The 9211-nt window shown below is 63.9% G+C and overlaps 1 long non-coding RNA gene across 1 annotated transcript; it reads right to left on the reverse strand.

The window, feature by feature from the left end:
- Positions 1 to 633: 633 nt before the first annotated feature.
- Positions 634 to 2321, reverse strand: LOC127061238 (uncharacterized). The gene is made up of 3 exons (XR_007780670.1): positions 2018 to 2321; positions 1853 to 1902; positions 634 to 1749 (listed from the first exon to the last, which is right to left on the reverse strand). It is a non-coding gene; the product is annotated as an uncharacterized LOC127061238 (long non-coding RNA).
- Positions 2322 to 9211: the final 6890 nt, after the last annotated feature.

The following is a 9211-nucleotide window of genomic DNA, read 5'->3' on the forward strand; positions in this document are numbered from 1 at the left end:
ATCCCCCCCATCCCTCCCAGTGCCCTCCCATCCCTCCAAGTCCCCCCCAGTCCCTCCAGTAACCCCAGTTCCCCCCAGCGCCCCCTGGGCCATTTCCCAGTCCCTCCCAGTGCCCTCCCAGTGTTCCCAGTGCCCTCCCAGTCCCCCCCAGTCCCTCCCAGTGCTCCCAGTAACCCCAGTCTGTCCCTCCCAGTTGCTCCCAGTGACCCCAGTTCCCCCCAGCGCCCCCTGGGCCATTTCCCAGTCCCCCCCCAGTCCCTCCCAGTCCCTCCCAGTGCTCCCAGTAACCCCAGTCTGTCCCTCCCAGTTCCTCCCAGTGCTCCCAGTAACCCCAGTTCCCCCCCCAGCGCCCCCTGGGCCATTTCCCAGTCCCGCCCAGTCCTCCCAGTCCCTCCCAGTAACCCCAGTTCCCCCCCCCCAGCGCCCCTGGGCCATTTCCCAGTCCCTCCCAGTCCCCCCCCAGTCCCTCCCAGTCCCTCCCAGTGCTCCCAGTAACCCCAGTTCCCCCCCAGCGCCCCCTGGCCCATTTCTCCCAGTCCACTCCCAGTCCCTCCCAGTGCTCCCAGTAACCCAGTTCCCCCCAGCGCCCCCTGGGCCATTTCCCAGTCCCTCCCAGTCCCTCCCAGTGCTCCCAGTAACCCCAGTTCCCCCCCAGCGCCCCCTGGGCCATTTCCCGGACCGTCACTTCACCGAGCGCCGCCCCCGGGCTCTGATCCGCCGCTTCCGCCGCCGCCTGCGCCGAATCTCCCGGGAGATCCGGGCCCGGAACGCGGGGCTGGAGCGGCCCTACCCCTACCTGGACCCCGAGAACATCGAGAACAGCGTGGCCATCTGAGAGGGGACCCAAAACACCCCGAATTCACCCCAAAAATATCCCAAAATCACCCAAAAAATATCCCTGAAATACACCCAAAAATACCCAAAAATTCACCCCAAAATATCCCAAAAATTCACCCCAAACCAGCCCGCCCCTACCTGGATCCTGAGAACATTGAGAACAGCGTGGCCATCTGAGAGAGGACCCAAAACACCCCGAATTCACCCCAAAAATATCCCAGAAATATCCCCAAAATATCCTAAAAATACACCCCGAAATCACCCCAAAAATCATCCCAAAAATCCCCCAAATTCACCCCAAACCAGCCCCGCCCCTACCTGGATCCTGAGAACATCGAGAACAGCGTGGCCATCTGAGAGGGGACCCAAAACACCCCGAATTCACCCCAAAAATATCCCAGAAATATCCTCAAAAATCACCCAAAATACACCTCAAAAATACCCCAAAATACCCCAAATTCACCCCAAAATTCACCCCAAAAATTCACCCCAAATTCACCCCAAACCAGCCCTGCCCCTACCTGGACCCCGAGCTGTTACTGGGCTGTACTGGTGTGTACTGGTTTGTACTGGTCTGTACTGGGAGCTGTTACTGGGCTGTACTGGTCTGTACTGGTTTGTACTGGGAGCTGTTACTGGTCTGTACTGGGAAAATTAATATGTATTAGGAGCCGTTACTGGTCTGTACTGGTCTGTACTGGGAGCTGTTACTGGTCTGTACTGGGAGCTGTTACTGGGGTGTACTGGTCTGTACTGGGAGCTGTTACTGGGGTGTACTGGTCTGTACTGGGCAGAGGTGGGACACACCCAGGGAAGGAACTGGGATGAACTGGGATGGAACTGGGATGAACTGGGGCGAACTGGGATGGACTGGGGGGGACTGGATGGGACTGGGATGGAACTGGGATGGAACTGGGATGGAACTGGGATGAACTGGGATGGACTGGGATGGACTGGGATGAACTGGGATGGACCGGGAGGGACTGGGATGAACTGGGATGGACTGGGATGGGACTGGGATGGACTGGGATGGACTGGGATGGACTGGGGTTAACTGGGATGGAACTGGGATGAGACTGGGGGGGACTGGGATGGAACTGGGATGGACTGGGATGGAACTGGGATGGAACTGGGATGAACTGGGATGGACTGGGATGAACTGGGACAAACTGGGATGGACTGGGATGAACTGGGATGGAACTGGGATGGACTGGGATGGACTGGGGTTAACTGGGATGGAACTGGGATAGAACTGGGACAAACTGGGGTGGGACTGGGATGGAACTGGGATGGAACTGGGGTTAACTGGGAGGGACTGGGATGAGACTGGGAGGGACTGGGATGGAACTGGGATGGACTGGGATGGAACTGGGATGGACTGGGATGAACTGGGATGGACTGGGACGGACTGGGATGGAACTGGGGTTAACTGGGAGGGACTGGGATGGACTGGGATGGACTGGGGTTAACTGGGATGGACTGGGATGGACTGGGGTTAACTGGGATGGAACTGGGATGGAACTGGGATGGGACTGAGATGGGACTGGGATGGAACTGGGACAAACTGGGGCGTGACTGGTGCGGGGGTGGCTGAGGCCGGCAGGGCTGGAACTGGTCAGACTGGGAGCAGTGGGTGAAACTGGGATGGAACTGGGAGGGACTGGGAGGGAACTGGGACATTCCTGAGGCCGGGAGTGCCCTGACCGGCCGGACTGGGAGCACTGGGAGGGACTGGGAGGGACTGGGATGGAACTGGGATGGACTGGGGGGGAACTGGGAGGGAACTAAGAGGGAACTGGGGCAGAACCGTGAGGAAACTGGGCGGGAACTGGGAGGAACTGGGAAGAACTGGGCGGGAACTGGGCGGGAACTGGGAGCACTGGGAGGGGCTGGGATGGAACTGGGACGGAGTGGGCGGGAACTGGGAGCACTGGGAGCACTGGGAGCACTGGGAGCACTGGGAGCACTGGGAGCACTGGGAGCACTGGGAGCACTGGGAGCGGCCGCGCCCGAGGGACTCCGGAACCGCCGAGGGACCCCCAGGGACCCCCCAGGCTCGGGAGACCCCCGGGGATCCCCCCAAAAACCCCCCAGGGACCCCCCAGGGAGCCCCCAGGACCCCCAAGGACCCCCTCAGGGACCCCCCAGGACTGGGAGACCCCCAGGGACCCCCCAAAAACCCCAGGGACCCCCCTAGGGACCCCCCCCCAAAATCATCAGGGACCCCCAACCCCCCCCCACCACCTTCCAGAGACCCCCAGGATCAGGAGACCCCCCAGGGACACCCCCAGGACCCACCAGGGACCCCCAGGGACCCCCCCAAAAAGCTCCAGGGACCCCCCAGGGACCCCCCCAGGCTCGGCAGACCCCCGGGGACCCCCCCCAAACCCCCAGGAACCCCCCCAGGGACCCCCCAGGGACCCCCCCAAAAACCCCCCAGGACCCCCAGGATCAGAGACCCCCAGGGACCCCCCCCAAGGAACCCCAGGACCCCCAGGGACCCCCCAGGGACCCCCCAGGGACCCCCCAGTCGGGACCCCCCAGGGACCCCCAGGGACCCCCCAAAAACCCCCCAGGGACCCCCCAGGATCAGGAGAACCCTCAGGGACCCCCCAGGGATCCCCAGGGATTCCCAGGGACCCCCCAGGGACCCCCCAGGGACCCTCGGGGACCCCTGAGTGACCCCTGAGTGACCCCTGAGTGACCCTGAGTGACCCTGAGTGACCCCTGAGTGACCCTGAGTGACCCCTGAGTGACCCCGAGTGACCCTGAGTGACCCCTGAGTGACCCCGAGTGACCCTGAGTGACCCCTGAGTGACCCCTGAGTGACCCTGAGTGACCCCTGAGTGACCCCTGAGTGACCCTGGTGACCACTGAGTGACCCTGAGTGACCCCTGAGTGACCCTGAGTGACCCCTGAGTGACCCCTGAGTGACCCTGGCGTCCCAGGCAGTGCCCGGTGGGGGTGGGGGAGGGGCGGGGGCGGTGCCCGGCGGGGGTGGGGGAGGGGCTCGGTACCTGCTGGGGGTCAGCACAGGTGAGCAGTGGGGGGGGGGCACCCTGGGCAGCGTCACCCTGAGCCTGGTGGGGACAGCGGGGGTGGCACCGGGCTGGCACCTGGGCTGGCCCCGGCACCGCCTGCGGCCCGGCTCCGTGAGTGGCACTGGGGATACTGGGAGGGACTGGGATGACTGGGAGGGACTGGGAGGGACTGGGGGGACTGGAATGGCAAACTGGGGCACTGGGAGGGACTGGGAGGGGACAGCGGGGGTGGCACCGGGCTGGCACCTGGACTGGCACCTGGCACCGCCTGTGGCCCGGCTCCGTGAGTGGCACTGGGGATACTGGGAGGGACTGGGATGTACTGGGATATACTGGGAATGGCAAACTGGGGCACTGGGAGGGACTGGGAGGGACTGGGAGGGGACAGCGGGGGTGGCACCGGGCTGGCACCTGGGCTGGCCCCGGCACCGCCTGCGGCCCGGCTCCGTGAGTGGCACTGGGGATACTGGGGATACTGGGATGGACTGGGAATGGACTGGGATGGACTGGGGGACTGGGAATGGCAAACTGGGATAAACTGGGAGGGACTGGGAGGGACAGCGGGGGTGGCACCAGGCTGGCACCTGGGCTGGCCCCTGGCACCGCCTGCGGCCCGGCTCCGTGAGTGGCACTGGGGGCACTGGGGATACTGGGATATACTGGGAGGTACTGGGATAGACTGGGATATACTGGGATGGACTGGGAATGGCAAACTGGGGCACTGAGAGGGACTGGGAGGGGACAGCGGGGGTGGCACCGGGCTGGCACCTGGGCTGGCACCGCCTGCGGCCCGGCTCCGTGAGTGGCACTGGGGGCACTGGGATATACTGGGATATACTGGGAGGGACTGGGAGTGGGTTAGGAGTCACTGGGATATACTGGGATGGACTGGGAATGGCAAACTGGGGCACTGAGAGGGACTGGGAGGGACTGGAGGGGACAGTGTGACACAGGTGTTGCTGTCCCCAGACTGCCTGGGTAGAGGTGACACAGGTGACCCAGGTGTGACAGGACAGGTGTGCCCCAGGTGTGCCCCAGGTGGACAGGTGACACAGGTGACACACAGGTGAGACAGGTGACACAGGTGACACACAGGTGACACACAGGTGACACACAGGTGACACAGGTGACACAGGTGTGACAGGACAGGTGTGCCCCAGGTGTGCCCCAGGTGTGCCCCAGGTGTCCCTGTCCCAGATACTGTGGGTGGAGGTGACGTCCCATGGCCCTTGGGTGGGTGACACAGGTGACACAGGTGTGACAGGACAGGTGTGACAGGTGCCCCAGGTGTGCCCCAGGTGTGACCCAGGTGTCCCTGTCCCAGACGCTGTGGCTGGAGGTGACGTCCCCGCGGCCCTTGGGGACACTGCTGTCCCTGTCACAGACACTCTGGGTGCCCCAGGTGACACACAGGTGACACACAGGTGACACTCAGGTGCCCCAGGTGACACACAGGTGTCCCTGTGACAGACGCTGTGGCTGGAGGTGACGTCCCCGCGGCCCTTGGGGACACTGCTGTCCCTGCGCCTGCACAAGGAGCCGCTGCTGTCCCTCGTCCCCGACCGCTGGTTCTGCGCCAGTGTCACCGTCACCGGGCCCCTCCCCGGGGACACCCCCGGGGACACCTCTGGGGACATCGGGGACACCCCCGGGGACGTCAGGGATGTCACGGACACCGTCGGGGACCTTGGGGACATCACCGGGGATGTCCCCACTGCCACCTTCCCCTGCCACCGCTGGCTGGAGAGCGGCGACCTGGAGCTGTACGAGGGGACAGGTAGGGGACAGCGGGGGGGGGACAGGGGGGACACTGGGGACATTGGGGGGGATTGGGGGGTTGGGGACATTGGGGACATTGGGGGGGGGGTTTGGGGAGTGGGAGGGGACATGTGGGGACAGCAATGGGGACAGCATTGGGGACAGCAATGGGGACATTGGGGTTTGGGGGAGTTTGGGGACATTGGGGACAGGGGACAATTGGGGGGTTGGGGACATTGGGGGGGATTGGGGACATTGGGGACATTGGGGGGTTTGGGGACATTGGGGGGGTTTGGGGACATTGGGGACATTGGGGACACTGGGGGTTGGGGACATTGGGGACAGCAATGGGGGGATGGGTGACAGTGGGGACTTTGGGGGGTTTGGGGACATTGGGGGCATTGCGGGGACATCGGGGGACAGTGGGGACATTGCAGGACGTTGAGGGACAGCGGGGGGATTGAGGGGACATTGGGGACATCGAGAGGACATTGGGGAGAGTGGGTACCTTGGGGACATTGGGGCCATCAGGGGGACATCGGGGGACATTGTGGGGATTGGAGGGATTTGGGGTGTTGGGGACATTGGGCAAAAATGGGGGAAAGGAGAAAATGGGATTGGGGACATTGGGGGCATTGGGGACATCAGTGGGGACATTAATGAGGACATTGTGAAGGAACCTGATGTCCCCAATCCCACAATGTCCCCTCTGTCCCCAATGTCCCCAAAGTCTCTGCTGTCCCCAATCCCCCCACACCCTCAAGTGTCCCCAATGTCCTCCCTGTCCTTGATGTCCTCAACATCCCCAATGTCCCCATTGCTGTCCCCAGTGTCCCCTCAATGTCCCCAGTGTCCCCAATGTCCCCAATGTCCCCAGTGTCCCCTCAATGTCCCCAGTGTCCCCAGTGTCCCCAATGTCCCCAGTGTCCCCTCAATGTCCCCTCTGTCCCCAGCCCGCACCCCCCGTGAGGCCGCCCGGGTCCCGCAGCTGCTGCAGCTGCGCCAGAGGGAGCGGAGAGAGCGGCGGGAGAGCTTCCAGTGCGGAACTGGGATGGACTGGGAGGGACTGGGAGGGACTGGGAGGGACTGGGATGGACTGGGAGGGACTGGGAGGGACTGGGAGGGACTGGGGGGGACTGGGATGGACTGGTGGGGGACTGGGATGGACTGGGATGGACTGGGATGGACTGGGAGGGGACTGGGAGGGACTGGGATGGACTGGGATGGACTGGGAGGGACTGGGAGGGGACTGGGATGGACTGGGATGAACTGGGAGGGACTGGGATGGACTGGGAGGGGACTGGGAGGGAACTGGTGTCACTCATGGTCACTGTATCCCTGTCCATCGGTTACTGGTGATGGTCACTCAGTGGTCACTCAGTGGTCACTCAGGGTCACTCATTGGTGACTCTGTGGTCACTCTCTGGTCACTCAGGGATCATTCTGAGGTCACTCAGTGGTCACTAGTGGTCACTCACTGGTCACTCACTGGTCACTCAGTGGTCACTCAGGGTCACTGTGGTCACTCACCCCTGTGGTCACTCATTGGTCACTTTGGTGTCACTCAGGGTCACCCAGTGGTCACTCACCCCAGTGGTCACTGTGGTCACTGTGTGGTCACTCAGTGGTCACTGTGGTCACTCTGTGGTCACTCAGTGGTCACTGTGGTCACTCAGTGGTCACTCAGTGGTCACTGTGGTCACTCTGTGGTCACTCAGTGGTCACTGATGGTCACTCAGTGGTCACTCAGTGGTCACTCAGTGGTCACTCAGGGTCACTCAGTGGTCACTCAGTGGTCACTCAGTGGTCACTCAGTGGTCACTCAGGGTCACTCAGGGGTCACTCAGTGGTCACTCAGTGGTCACTCAGTGGTCACTCAGTGGTCACTCAGGGGTCACTCAGTGGTCACTCAGTGGTCACTCAGTGGTCACTCAGTGGTCACTCATGGTCACTCTCTGGTCACTCTGTCCAGGTGGGCTCCCTACGCCCCGGGCTGGCCCTGGTGTCTCCGGGCGCTGCCCCCGGCCCTCTGCCCTTGGCCACGCCCACCAGCCACGCCCCCGCCCGTGACGTCACCGCCGGCATCCCCGACGATGACATCAGAGGGGCAGGCGATGACGTCACAGGAGTCAGCGATGACGTCACAGGAAACGACGACGACGTCAAGGGGAAAGTCAATGACGTCCCAAGGGAAGGCGATGACGTCAGAGGAGAAGCCGATGACGTCAGCTGGGCCGTCGGTGACGTCAGAGGCCCCGCCCCCCGAGCTGTCGCCCACCCTGAGCTTCCCCCTGGGGCACCGGGCCCAGCTGGCCGCGCGCGCCGCCGCCGCGTCAGTGACACTGCCGGGGGGTCACCGGGGGGTCACCGGGGGGTCATGGAGGGTCATCGGGGGTCATTGGGGGTCATCGGGGGTTATTGGGTCATTGGGTCATTGGGGTCACCGGGGCTGCGGTCACCTGCGGGGTCACCTGGGGTCCCGGGGGTCATCGGGGTCATTGGGTCATTGGGGTCATGGGGGTCATCGGGGGTCCCCGGGGGTCACCGGGGGTCATTGGGGCTCATGGGGGTCACCGGGGGTCACCGGGGGTCACCGGGGTCTGGGGTCATTGGGGGTCACCGGGGGGTCATTGGGGGTCATTGGGGTCATGGGGGTCATGGGGTCATTGGGGTCAGTGGGGTCAGTGGGGTCATCAGGGTCATCGGGGTCATTGGGGGTCATTGGGGGTCATCGGGGGCCGCCGCTGCGTCAGTGACACTGCGGGGGGGTCACCTGGGGTCACCTGGGGTCATCTGGGGGTCATCGGGGTAACTGGGGTCATCAGGGGGTCATCTGGGGGTCATGGGGGTCATTGGGGGTCATTGGGGTCAACAGGGGGTCATGGGGGTCATCTGGGGGTCACTGGGGGGTCATGGGGGGCCGCACGCGCCGCCGCCGCGTCAGTGACAGAGCCTGGGGGGGGTCACCGGGGGGTCAGGGGGGTCATCAGGGTCAACGGGGGTCACTGTCCCCACTGTCCCCTGGCTGTCCCAATGTCCCCAACCCCCCCAATGTCCCCACTGTCCCCAGTCCCCTCGCTGTCCCAGTGTCCCCTGACTGTCCCCCATGTCCTCAATGTCCCCTGGCTGTCCCCTGGTTGTCCCAATGTCCCCAATGTCCCCAACCCCCCCAATCCCCATAATGTCCCCACTGTCCCCTGACTGTCCCCTCACTGTCCCAGTGTCCCCTGACTGTCCCCGTGTTCCCATGTCCCCAGTGTCCCCTCACTATCCCCACTGTCCCACTGTCCCCTTGCTGTCCCCTCACTGTCCCCAATGTCCCCAATGTCCCCTGGCTGTCCCCAATGTCCCCACTGTCCCCTCACTGTCCCCAGTGTCCCCAGTGTCCCCTCACTGTCCCCGTGTCCCCAATGTCCCCTGGCTGTCCCCAATGTCCCCCTGTCCCCTCACTGTCCCCAGTGTCCCCAGTGTCCCCAGTGTCCCCTCACTGTCCCCAGTGTCCCCTGGCCTGTCCCATGCTCCCATGCCCCAGTGTCCCCAGTGTCCCTGCCTGTCCCCATGTCCCCAATGTCCCC

This window comes from Serinus canaria, unplaced genomic scaffold (assembly GCF_022539315.1).
Source record: "Serinus canaria isolate serCan28SL12 unplaced genomic scaffold, serCan2020 HiC_scaffold_328, whole genome shotgun sequence".
Classification (NCBI taxonomy): domain Eukaryota; kingdom Metazoa; phylum Chordata; class Aves; order Passeriformes; family Fringillidae; genus Serinus; species Serinus canaria.